Source organism: Salvelinus namaycush, chromosome 15 (genome assembly GCF_016432855.1).
Source record: "Salvelinus namaycush isolate Seneca chromosome 15, SaNama_1.0, whole genome shotgun sequence".
NCBI classification, from domain to species: domain Eukaryota; kingdom Metazoa; phylum Chordata; class Actinopteri; order Salmoniformes; family Salmonidae; genus Salvelinus; species Salvelinus namaycush.
In genome coordinates, this window is record NC_052321.1 from 35,688,941 (window position 1) to 35,701,931 (window position 12,991).

Sequence of the window (12,991 nt, forward strand, 5' to 3'; positions counted from 1 at the left end):
TTGGATTTGCCCAAACATTTAGGCCAAAAAGTTAATTATTTTGCCTTGTAATTTTGCAGTATTACTTTAGCGCATTTGTTGCATGTTTTGGAATATTTTTTATTCTGTGTATTGGCATTCTTCTTTTCACTCTGTCATTTAAGTCATTATTGTGGAGTCAGTACAATGTTGTTGATCCATCCTCAGTTTTCTCCCATCATAGCCATTGAACTCAGTAGATGTTTTAAAATCATTGTGACATCCCTGAGCAGTTTCCTTCCTGTCCTGCAGCTCTGTTCAGAAGGACAACTGTATCTTTGACGTGTCTGGGTGGTTTAATACATCATCCACAGCATAATTATTAACTTGACCATGCTTAAAGAGATATTCAATGTCTTATTTGTTATTGTTACCCATCTACCAATCCGTGCCCTTTTTATGAGGCTTTTGAAAAGCTCTGTGGTCTTTGTAGTTGAATCTGTGCTTGAAATTCAATACTCGACGGAGGGATCTTACAGATGTGGTATGTACGGGGGACAGAGGAAGATGTAGTCATTCGAAAATCATGTCAACCCCTATTATTTCACACAGAGTGAGTCCATGTAACTTATTACGTGATTTGTTAAGCCAGATTTTACCCCTAAACTAATTTAGGCTTGCCATAACAAAGGGGGGTAAATACTTAGGGGAGAGTGGGGAAAGTTGAGAGGGGTTAGTTGAGCCACCCACCCCTTGTTTTTGGGAAACCATACACACAATGAATCACATGGGATTTAAAAAAAGTCTAAATAATGTATTGTGTTAAAGGTTTCATGATGTTGTATCTAAACCAAAGTAGATGGTTTTATACATCAGTTGGGGTCTCTATAAGCTACAATATGAGGTCTTTAACCTAACATGTAAGTGCATCCTTGTAGCTGTGTGGGCTAATATATTCACGTGTTTGCCTTAGGGTAAGTTGAGCCAATGGCCATTGGGTAAGTTAAGATAATGGTTGTCATACCCCATACATGACATTTTGTCAGCTGTTTGCATAATATGCATATTTTTGCAATGTGTCATGCATATGAACTAAAGAGTTGTATTGTTACCAAGCAGACATCATCGAGCACTGTGTATACATACATAAAACAAGCAGGGGTCTAGCCCCCCTTGAGATTATTGAAAGCAGCCAAGGAAGGAGAGAAGGGAAGAAGTCCATTTGAGCAGCAAGAGATACAAATAAATTGACTGAATGACACTGAAGAGGTACATTGACAAAAAAGAAAACGAATATGTATCTGTGCGAAAGAGAAGCTATGATAGAGTAGCAGAGGAACACAAGGTCTTATCTGATGACATGGAGTCTGAGCTTGCTAAAAATATAAAGAATCTTGCGGACCAGTTTCATGGACTTAGTAGCCTCAAATGCAGAGAACTTGACTATGAATTGGCACATTGAAGCAACGTCCCTGTCCCAGGACAACTGGTCAAGAAATGGTAGGTAAGTGATATTGAACAGGGAGATCTATACCTGAAAGCAGGCATACATTTAAAACATACAATGTACCACACCCCCATTCCATGAATTAAACTTTGACCTACCAGCACCATCACCCACTGTCATAGGACACCATCACCCACTTACCCCAAGGCGGATGAACTTACCCTGTCCCTATGCTCAATTTACCCCATACCAGGGTTAAGTTGTGCTAAGACAGCTTGTCTAGGAAAAAAGTGCTATGTTTTCAAAACTGTTATGTTTACATGAATTCAGATTCAGTTGAAGTCGGAAGTTTGCAAACACCTTAGCCAAATACATTTAAACTCAGTTTTTCACAATTCCTCAAATTTAATCATAGTAAAAATTCCCTGTCTTAGGTTAGTTAGGATCACCACTTTATTTTAAGAATGTGAAATGTCTATCGTAGAGAGAATGATTTATTTCAGCTTTTATTTCTTTCATCACATTCTCAGTGGGTCAGAAGTTTACATACACTCAATTAGTATTTGGTAGCATTGCCTTTAAATTGTTTAACTTGGGTCAAACATTTCGGGTAGCCTTCCACAAGCTTCCCACAATAAATTGGGTGAATTTTGGCCCATTCCTCCTGACAGAATAGGTGTAACTGAGTCAAGTTTGTAGGCCTCCTTGCTCACACACACTTTTTCAGTTCTTCCCACAAATTTTCTATAAGATTGAGGTCAGGGCTTTGTGATGGCCACTCTAATACCTTGACTTTGTTGTCCTTAAGCTATTTTTGCCACAACTTTGGAAGTATGCTTGGGGTCATTGTCCATTTGGAAGACCCATTTGCGACCAAGCTTTAACTTCCTGACTGATGTCTTGAGATGTTGCTTCAATATATCCACATAATTTTCCTACCTCATGATGCCATCTATTTTGTGAAGTGCACCAGTCCCTCCTGCAGCAAAGCACCCCGACAACATGATGCTGCCACCCCTGTGCTTCACGGTTGGGATGGTGACCACATAACGATGGTCATTATGGTCAAACAGTTCCATTTTTGTTTCATCAGACCAGAGGACATTTCTCCAAAAAGTACGATCTTTGTCCCCATGTGCAGTTGCAAACCGTAGTCTGGCTTTTTTTATGGCGGTTTTGGAGCAGTGGCTTCTTCCTTGCTGAGCGGCCTTTCAGGTTGTCGATATAGGACTCGTTTTACTGTGGATATAGATACATTTGTACCGGTTTCCTCCAGCATCTTCTCAAGGTCCTTTGCTGTTGTTCTGTGATTGATTTGCACTTTTTGCACCAAAGTATGTTCATCTCTAGGAGACAGAATGCGTCTCCTTCCTGAGCGGTATGACGGCTGTGTGGTCCCATGGTGTTTATACTTGTGTACTATTGTTTGTACAGATGAACGTGGTACCTTCAGGCATTTGGAAATAGCTCGGTCTACAATTTTTTTCTGAGGTGTTGGCTGATTTCTTTTGAATTTCCCATGATGTCAAGCAAAGAGGCAATGAGTTTGAAGGTAGGCCTTGAAATACATCCAAAGGTACAACTCCAATTGACTCAAATGATGTCAATTAGCCTATCAGAAGCTTCTAAAGCCATGACATAATCTTCTGGAATTTTCAAAGCTGTTTAAAGGCACAGTCAACTTAGTGTATGTAAACTTCTGACCCACTGGAATTGTGATACAGTGAGTTATACGTGAAATAATCTGTTTGTAAGCAATTGTTGGAAAAATGACTTGTGTCATGCACAAAGTAGTTGTCCTAACCGACTTGACAAAACTATAGTTTGTTAACAAGAAATTTGTGGAGTGGTTGAAAAACGAGTTTTAATGACTCCAACCTAAGTGTATGTAAACTTCCGACTTCTACTGTAGATACCTTTTGTTAGAAGGAATACTACATTTCCTTGACATAGTGATTGTGAAAGTAAAAAATATTCAACATATTTTAACTTTTACATTTGTATTAATTTGTAAACATTTGAAGAATTTTAACGGTCGTCGTATGAAGAAGGAGTGGACCAAAGCGCAGCGTGGTAAGTGTTCATGATTTATTAATAAAACTGAACACTAAAATAACAAAACAACAAAGAGAACGAACGAAACCGAAACAGTTTTGTCAGGTGCAGAAACACAAAACAGAAAACAACTACCCACAAAGCATCGGTGGGGGAAAAGCTACCTAAGTATGGTTCTCAATCAGAGACAACGATAGACAGCTGCCTCTGATTGAGAACCACACCCGGCCAAACACAAAGAAATAAAAAACATAGAAAAATGAACATAGAATGCCCACCCAAATCACACCCTGACCAAACCAAAATAGAGACATAAAAAGATCTCTACGGTCAGGGCGTGACAAGAATTTTCTTTTCACTTTTACATGTGTTTTATGTAGATAATTGACAAAAAATGTATCTATTTAAATCCCACTTTGTAATGCAACAAAATGTAAGAAAAATTCAAGGGCGGTGAATACTTATGATACCCACTGTATAGCATGCAGCAAATCTCTGATTTTACTGAGTCCATAGTAGGGTGTCTTGAGAGAGGAGGCTTTCCTCTCTAATCCTCAAATAATACATTCAAAAAATAATCTCTAAAGGCACGCAAAGCGATCATGGGTGGATTAGCCATCTGGCAGTTCTGGCAAACGCCAGATGGAACATATTTTTGTTGGGTGGACTATTCAAAATTTACAAAAAATATATATTTTCGAAATCACAAAAGAAAGGGACATGGCCAGTTGCCCACTGGCCTGTTAAGATGTTTTTTAATTATTCTCTTTTGTCTCAATAATTTATTTAAGCAATTGCCTGATCAGTGGGCAGCAGACGACCCCCTTCTATCAAAATGGGCCGGCCTGGTTTTCTGATTGAGCAAGGGGTCAGGCAAAAATTCACATTCAAAGTCAAACACACATCAGCAAAGAGACCTGCTGAGACTCATCAGTCGGCCCAGAACATGGATCATAAAAAACAGAAAGCCGGTGCTAAAAAGAGACACAAAAGGCTCTTGAGACTGACGCTGCTAAATGTGTGAAATTAACCAACTCGTTTTCTAAAAGTTCTGGTCTGAGAAATGATGCAGGCGCATTGACAGATCAGATGATGCTGCAGAAGCCAATGCACTCGAGGTAGGGAGAAAACAAAGACACACACTGACACAGATTTAACCTACTGCTGCCAATTCATATTTTGTCTGTATATCATATTAAATTCTACTTTAATTATCACTTAGGCCTAATGGAAGGGGGGATTCGGAGGAACAGATATGACAGGTATCAACTTGCAATACCCTTAAAAGTTGTTAGATTGGCTTTTATAACACATAAGCTAATAGCCATCAAGCTCATCAAATCAACTTTTATTGGTCACATACACATGTTTAGCAGATGTTATTGCGGGTGTAGCAAAATGCTTGTAAATAGCCATTTAAGACATGAAACACTGGATTAATCCATAATAGCTAAATAATCCTCTGTGAAATGTCATTTCAGGGACTCTCTGTGTATTTAAATTGTTTTATCAATGTTTATTCTCTCCCGAATCTGAGTCTTCAGCCAGCGAGTGGCTCTTAGTTTATGAGCTGTAGTAACGAGTGACTCTGGTGTCGAATTACATTACATAGCCACCGCCACTGGAGGCTGGAAAGTCCCGCCTATTTCCTGCCTAAGGCCTGTCACTTCTTGGCAGAAAAATACGCATAAGCTGCACTGTCAAATGAAGCAGACACTGGCAATCTATCAGCATCCACATAAAGTACTCCTGGCATCGTTCTATGAGAAACACTGAAGGTGTCATATTGAATTCAATAGAAGAAAATAGAGAGAGCGGGAGAGAGAGATACTTATACTCCCAAAACATTAAGGAACTGCAGTCTCTCTCTCCTTTTCTTTTTATGTTTTCTGTAACCCATCCATTAGTGAATGAATAAACACATCTATTAGACAAAGAAGAAAATCACTGAATAAATGCCTTGTAGATGACCATTGGTATTTGTGTGTCTGTAACTTTCTCACTCATCATTATTCATGATTCATTCAGGACTATCAGGAATCATGGTAGCATCCACATTAATGTAGAAGTGTTTAGAGACATATTCTATTCATATATGCAGTAAAAGTGACTCCAAAATGACACAATACATTATTTACCATTAATTTCTATTGGGCACAAAATAATCTGAAACACAACCAAAGCAAACAGCAAATGCATCCAACAAGTTTGTAGAGTCACAAACTTGATGTAATTATTGCATGCTAGGAATATGGGACCAAATACTACACTTTTGACTACTTTAATACATATACAGCGGACCACATGAAACATATGGGTAGGGTTAGGGTTGTAGAGAATCGAAGGACCATGAATGTAATAAGAAACCTTAGGCGCTGGTTTAAGGCCGGTAGAAACCACTTGAGAATGTCCAGTCAGAACAAGGATGAGGCGGATGTCCAGGTTAATGAGAGTTTAACGGAAGAAGATGTCCACATTCACACACACATCTGACCACTCATGGTTCAGATAACTGAGAATCATGTCCAGTGAGAACTGACATTGACTATGTGGTCGTTTAGATGCACGCACAATTAAACATCAGACATACATGGATTCAGTCCACAGGAGGATAAGTTCAGCAGAAGGGAAAACTGTGGAAGTGCTCATCAGGATGTGGAAAGCACGTTTCTGAACGCCCAGCGTGCTGGGACATAGACCAACTGAAACTGAAGTTGCAGGAATCAAGGCTGCTGATAGGCTGAACGAGATGTGGTGATAAGTATTTGGCGTCACCTTGACCAAGAAGACACTAACAAAGGTGGGGGTCCTCTGAATAGGAGACTAAGCTGCCCGACTAGAACTAACCATAAAGGATGGCTAGAATCAGCTAACTGAAGATGGCCATTTTAATAACCGCCCTAAAAGTTGTTGTACAGTTTTGAAATCAAAAACAAAGGGCAGCAAGGGCAGACAGTCACTGAGAGGAATGATGTGAATACTTGTGGTCATCCAGAGAGGCAGAAATGTAGACCAGACGGGTGACTGGTACAAAAGAAGGCCTGTCTTTTGGTGAACCTGGCCACCCCATCACAAAGGTTCTTGTGGTCAACAGACCAAGGCGACTGAAACTAGTATTGCCAGTGCAGATTGTGAAGCAGTTCTGGAATGGGCTGCCCCCGCTGCCCAGGAACAGGCAACAGGAGTACCTCAATGGTGAGGGCTTGTACGATGTCCCAGGGGAGGAGCAGGAGTCCTATCTACCCCTGGCAAGGTGTCAGCTGAGGACACCAGGGGACGGGGGACCCTGCTTAGCCGGAAACTGTGAAGCCACTAGGGAATCAGGGAACTCAGGGCTAAGATACTCTTGACCTCCTGGAGCTATAGACTTAGGACCTAGTAGGGCAAAAGGTGAAGTGTCTCCTACGAAAGAACACTGAACACCTCAGTCAGGAGGGTCCCCCACGGGGACGTCAGGAGGGTTCCCCACAGGGACGTCAGGAGGGTCTCCCAAGGCTGAAACTAGCAGGAAACAGTTTGGAGGGGCTAGCAAGAACCCCAGGGCTGAGACCGGCAGGTTCCACCAGGCAGGGACTGACAGGGCCTGGACAGCAGATACTGACCGAGCCACTGCAGCAGAGACTGGAGGGGGCTCCTAGGGAGGAGCAGGGAGACATCTTTGGAGAGCAAGTAGGCTGTATGTCGAAGGTAGGAGTAGGCAGATCCCACCAGAGAGGTCTGAGTGGCAGGGCTGGTCATGGCGCCTTCAGCAACTACAGACAGGGCTCCCGCATTATGGACCAACTGACATCCAGAGGTGTCAGCTGGAGTAGGTGTAGCGTTCTCCCTCAGGATGAACTCTGGTATCTCCTCCATCCCTGAAGAAGGCTGTAGATCTTCCTGCTCGCGAATAGGCAAGGAGGTAGGGATAAATCTTGGGTCCAGAACAGGGGTCGCTAGAACCTCTGTCACTGGAGATGGCACAACTGTGGGAACCAGTGGAGACTCTGTGACAGGAGCTGGTTGAAGCACAGTTGTGAGAGTGGCAAGCTGAAGCTCCATGGCAGGAGCCGGTGTAGTAGGCCCCACTACTAACTTGAGCTCCATTGTTGGAACAGGCTGGATCTGCACGGCTGGGGTCAGCTGGAGCACAGTGATAGGGTCTCAGTGCAAGAGGCATCACTGCAGTCCCTGGTTCGAATCCAGGCTGCATCACATCTGGCCGTGGGCGGTGCACAATTGGCCCAGCGTCGTCCGGGTTTGGCTGGGGTAGGCCATCATTGTAAATAAGAATTTGTTCTTAACTGACTTGCCTAGTTAAATAAAGGTTAAATATATATTTTTTTATAATAATCTTTCGACATCTGGCATTAATGAGCTGGTCGCACTGGCACTGCAGAACCTCATTCTGGCACTTCTGGTGTAGTATCTGTTGCATGACGATCTCTGAGATGATGTCATCAACTTCTTTGTCAGCTTGGTGGCACAGGTCCTTGTACTCCCCCTCTAAGACGTCTTTCAGTTGTAAGAGGAGAGAACTATTGAAGGACTGGCTGAGATGCTCAGGTGACAACTGGTAGTGTCCATCAGGTAAGTACTCCGACGGTGGTCACATGGACTGTAGGAACCTTCCATCTTCTGGACTGCTTCAATGAGCACATCAATCTCGTCACACTGGCTGTGTAAACGCAGTGAGACCGGTTGTCACTGGCGATCCATGCTCAGGTCGACGCTGATCCCGGTGATCTTTGGTTGAGGTCAGATGCTGATCCTGAGGATCTCTGGTCGAGGTTCGACGCTGATCTTGGCGATCTCTGGTCGAGGTTAGCCTGAGGTGGGAACTCTGTGAATTAGCAACTACTAAAAAGGCTGAGGCTCTGTCCTTTATTCTGCTGATCACTCTGGGTGGTGACTTGGACCGGTGATGAGTTGTTGAAGGGGAAAAAGGCCACTTTGACTGCTCAAGAAAACCCTCTAGCTGCTCTCCCTCGTAGGAGTGGTATGTGGATGTGTGTGGTAGTCTGTGCCTTGACTTGTAGCCGTCGCCGTCATTTTCGAGATGTTGTGGCAGGTGAGCTGGTCGGCGCGGACGGACCACATCTTGTGGAGAATCTTCTCTGTTAACTGGCATTCTTGGGCTTTAGCAGTTATCTGGATCCAGCTCGAAAGGACCATGAAAAATAATAGTTGCTACCGGCCATAATGCAGACTGTCAGCTTTAATTTGAGAGTATTCTCATCCATATCATGTGAATCGTTTACAAATTATAGCACTTTTTGAACAAATATACTTAAACAGTACGAAAAATAGGGGTAGGATTAGGGTTGTCGAGAATCGAAGGACCATGAATATAATATGAAACCTTATGTGCTGGCTTAAGCACTTTAACCTCATTGTATAATTTCAAATGCAAAGTGCTGGAGTACAGAGCCAAAACAACAAATGTGTCACTGTCCCAATACTTACAGAGGGCACTGTAAATACCTGTGTGAATAACTAGCTTACTAACATTTACAAATGTGGGAGTAATGATTAATAAATGGTGAACAAACGGTTTGTAAATGCGTTATAAATGATTTATTATGAAAAATCGTTTATTATGGTTTTGGGCTCAGTACTGTCAGTGTGGTCCCCTGGTCTTCTTGTTACAGTGATGCTAGGCTTAGCAGCAGACAGCTCAGCTGCTGCTGCAGCAGTCAAGTGCAGTGGAGGTTGGAGAGAGACAGAGAGAGAGAGAGAGACACACACTGACACATATGTACTACCAGTTTGGTATTAATATTTTAGCTCCATATTATGTATGTAATAGTAATTAACCCTTAGGATAGGGGGGCACATGTATGAAAGTCAGGCACTTTTATAAGGTATAGTCAGCTAATGGTCATCTATTAGGCATTTATTCAGTCATTTTGTTCTTGATCTTATAAATGTGTTTATTCATTCAGGCAGTGTGGTCCGCTGGTCTTCTGGTGCTGTGGGAAAGGATGCTAGGCTTAGCAGAGACAGCTCACAGGTGAGTGCAGTGGAGGTAGGAAGAAAACAGAGACACACAGATGTACTGCCAGTTTCTTAATATGTTGGCTCTATATGTAATAACAATTAACACTTAGGAGTGACAGACAGACAGACAGTGCTAACAGAGGAGCACAAGGAGAAGCAAAGACAGACAGAGTGACAACACAGGAGATCACGCACGGTGATGTGGCTGGTGTGCTTAAAATGCTAGGGCTGAATTTTTGTCCCAGTCTACCCTTGAGAGCGATGATACATCACTCTCTGCCTAGATAGCTGCAGAGAATGTGATGTCTCAGACAATAATGACGACAGGCGAGTGTACCGCCCGGTCTGTGTTAATCTGTCATTGCACTCCACATATACAAGCGTGTGATTAAACTAAATCCATTGTGATACGGCATCGGTTGGGGTGTAATAAGTGGTGGGGTTGGAAGGGGTATAGTAGAGCTACAGATGAGAACTATACTGGCTTGACAGTGTGATAGCTCTCTCTCTCTCTCGCCCTCTTTCTCTCAGGAAGCATGCAGCTGATGCTCTACTCCAAAGCAGCTGGGTTAAACTCTAGGACACACTGACGCCGAGGGGTCCAGGGACACAGTGAGTAAACTGCTTTTCTTCTCACAAATCACGTTGTACATGTTTGTTCATTCTGTGTATTTATTTATCCTTTATTCATAGAGGTTGTCTCATTTAGGAGTGTTTTCAAATGACATGTTTACTTGTGGAGCTGGATGAGAAGTTGCTGGATGAGAAGTGGACAGGACGATTGCACTGCACAGAGTTTACCAATTAAGCCGAGTATACTTATTGAATTGTGGTTTAAGTAGTATTTCTCTACCATTACTCCACCTCTATTTGTAATCACATGCAAAGAAAATAGAGTATTACTAAGCCCAAACATACTTCAATACTGCAAAATCGTATGTAAAATTTCACAGCTTAATTAATTACGGAACACTCTAATGTGTTTATCTGATGTAACCTATGCAATTTGGCACATTTGTGTAGATACTGATAGCAATCCCTTGGCAAATCTGTATTCGTCTCTAGTGTTCACTGAGCTGAGTATAAAGGTCTTCCCCTCCTCATCCAGACACTACTCCTGGGACTGCTTGGCTGGCGTGGTAAGACACCAGGTGTGTTAGGAGAGTGAATGACCTCAGTGTGTGTGTGTGTGTGTGTGTGTGGGGGGGTGTTGTGTCATCTCTCCCTATATGATCTTAATGCTGCATTAACATATTTTCAAAAGCTCAGTGAAGTCTTCACTAATCTTTTATGAAAGACTCTTCTCAATTGCTTAGTGGAGACAGTGATAGCAAATGCTTACCCAGGCTAATAGCTGTGCATGCGTTCAATGAAAGCAGCTTTTCTCCCAGTCATTTGCTTTAAACCTATTTAATTTCATCTGCCATCATAACCAATCACTCCAGAGTTGATAGTGGTTACATTGTGATAGGAAGCTTTATACTGATTATTAGGGGCGAAAGGTATCCTCGAGGTTAGAGCGCTGGGCCAGTTACCAAAAGATTGCTGGTTCGAAAATGTACAAAACTCTGTTGCTGTGCCCTTGAGCAAGGCGGTTAACCCTAATTGCTCCAGCTACGCTGTAAAACGATGACCGCACTGCCTGCCCGTGTCTCCGGGGGAGTATGAATATGCAAGAAATATATTTCCATTACACACTTGTGTGTAACAGGACAAATATAAGCACCCCCAAATGATTGTATATGTCCAGCTAACCTAGAGAGCTAGACAGAGAATACTAAGACTCATGTAACAGGCTTAACTGTATAGCTACTTGCTTAACTCTATAGCGTCCTTACCAGTACTTGCTATCAGATCCTCTGTCTCACAAACCCGCAACCACCCTCTTGACAATGTTTTAGCCAGCTGCACCATCTAAAAGCTAGCAATTATTTGGCTTGGGAGTGGACATGTCAAGCTTTGTTACAGTCGGACAGCAGAATGTACACTGTTAATTTCTCTAGAAGGAAAGACTCATTCATGTTTATATTATCAACTCAGTCTTCTACCACAACCCTTGATCCTAGTGTTCGAATAGATTAAATGTGTGAAACAACTGGTGGACCCAGAGACTGGGATGAGAAACAGCACCACCACTATGAACACTGGGGCCCAGAGACGGAGATAGTTTGGGGGTTTGATGAATGTAAAACCCTCTCCTTTTCACTCAGATCATCTAGGGTGGCAAAATTCTGGTACCTTACCAAACATTCCCAGGTGTTCCAGAAATTCAGGTAATCTAATAGGATATGTGAGATCAGAATTTTAGAATATCTCTGATGTGGTTGTTCTAAGAAACCTTACTGAAGGAGGAACAAGGATAAGCCGAGCTGAAGGGTGCTTTGTTGTACGTACACACAACACAACCCCATGATTAAGACCATATAGGCTTTCTGAGGATCAAAGAAGCCACAGAGTACAGATGCTCCCTGGCAACCATCTTTAATCTGACTGACTATCACGGCTCAGGCTAAGACCCAGATGCAGACACAGGAGGCGGATAGTACACGGGAACACGCTGGTAGGACTTGACGGGACAAGACGAACTGGCAACAGACAAACAGAAACCACAGGTATAAATACACATTAGGTAATGGGAGACACCTGTTGGGGGTTGGAGACAATCACAAGACAGATGAAACAGATCAGGGTTTGACAGTACCCTCCCCTCTAGGGGCGCCACCTGGTGTCCTACCCTGGGACATACCTTATTGACCGGGGTGTCGACGGCAGACGTCTGCAATGAGGACTGGGTCCAGGATATTCCTGGCGGGGACGCAACACCTCTACTCCAAGCCATAGCCCTCCCAGTCAACCAGGTACTGGAATCCCCTGCCTCGAGGTCGAACACTCAGTAGGCGCCTCACCATGTACACCGGATGGCAACAGAAGGCAAACAGCAGAGGGGCTAAGGACCTTAGAGATGGGGAAAGGGCCGATAATACGGGGGGAAAGTCTGCGGAACATCACTTGGATGGGCAGATGCAGAGTGGAAAGCCATACCCTCTGCCCAAAATGATGGCGGTCCGCCTGTCGTCGATACCTGGAGGTCTTGAGAAGACCAGCCTGGGCTCTCTTCCAGGTATGACGACAGCAATGGACGAACATCTGGGCAGAAGGTATGCTGACCTCTTCCTCTTACTCCGGGAAGAGCGGGGGCTGATATCACAGGGAACACTAAAAAGGCGAGAGACCAGTAGTAGAACAGGGAAGGGTGTTGCGGCCATATAAACCCACACTAGTTGCTGGCTCCATGTGGTGGTATTGGTGGAGACAAGGCAGCAAAGTGTCGTCTCCAGGTCCTGATTGGCTCCCTCTGACTGGCCATTAGACTGGAGATGAAAACCAGAGGACAGGCTGGCCGACGACCCAATGAGGGTGCAGAATGCCTTCCAGAAACGGGATGAGAACTGAGGACCGTGATTGGAGACCATGTCGACCGGAAGTCCATGGATCCGGAAGACGTGCTGCACCATGAGCTGGGCCGTCTCCTTAGCTGAGGGCAACTTAGGA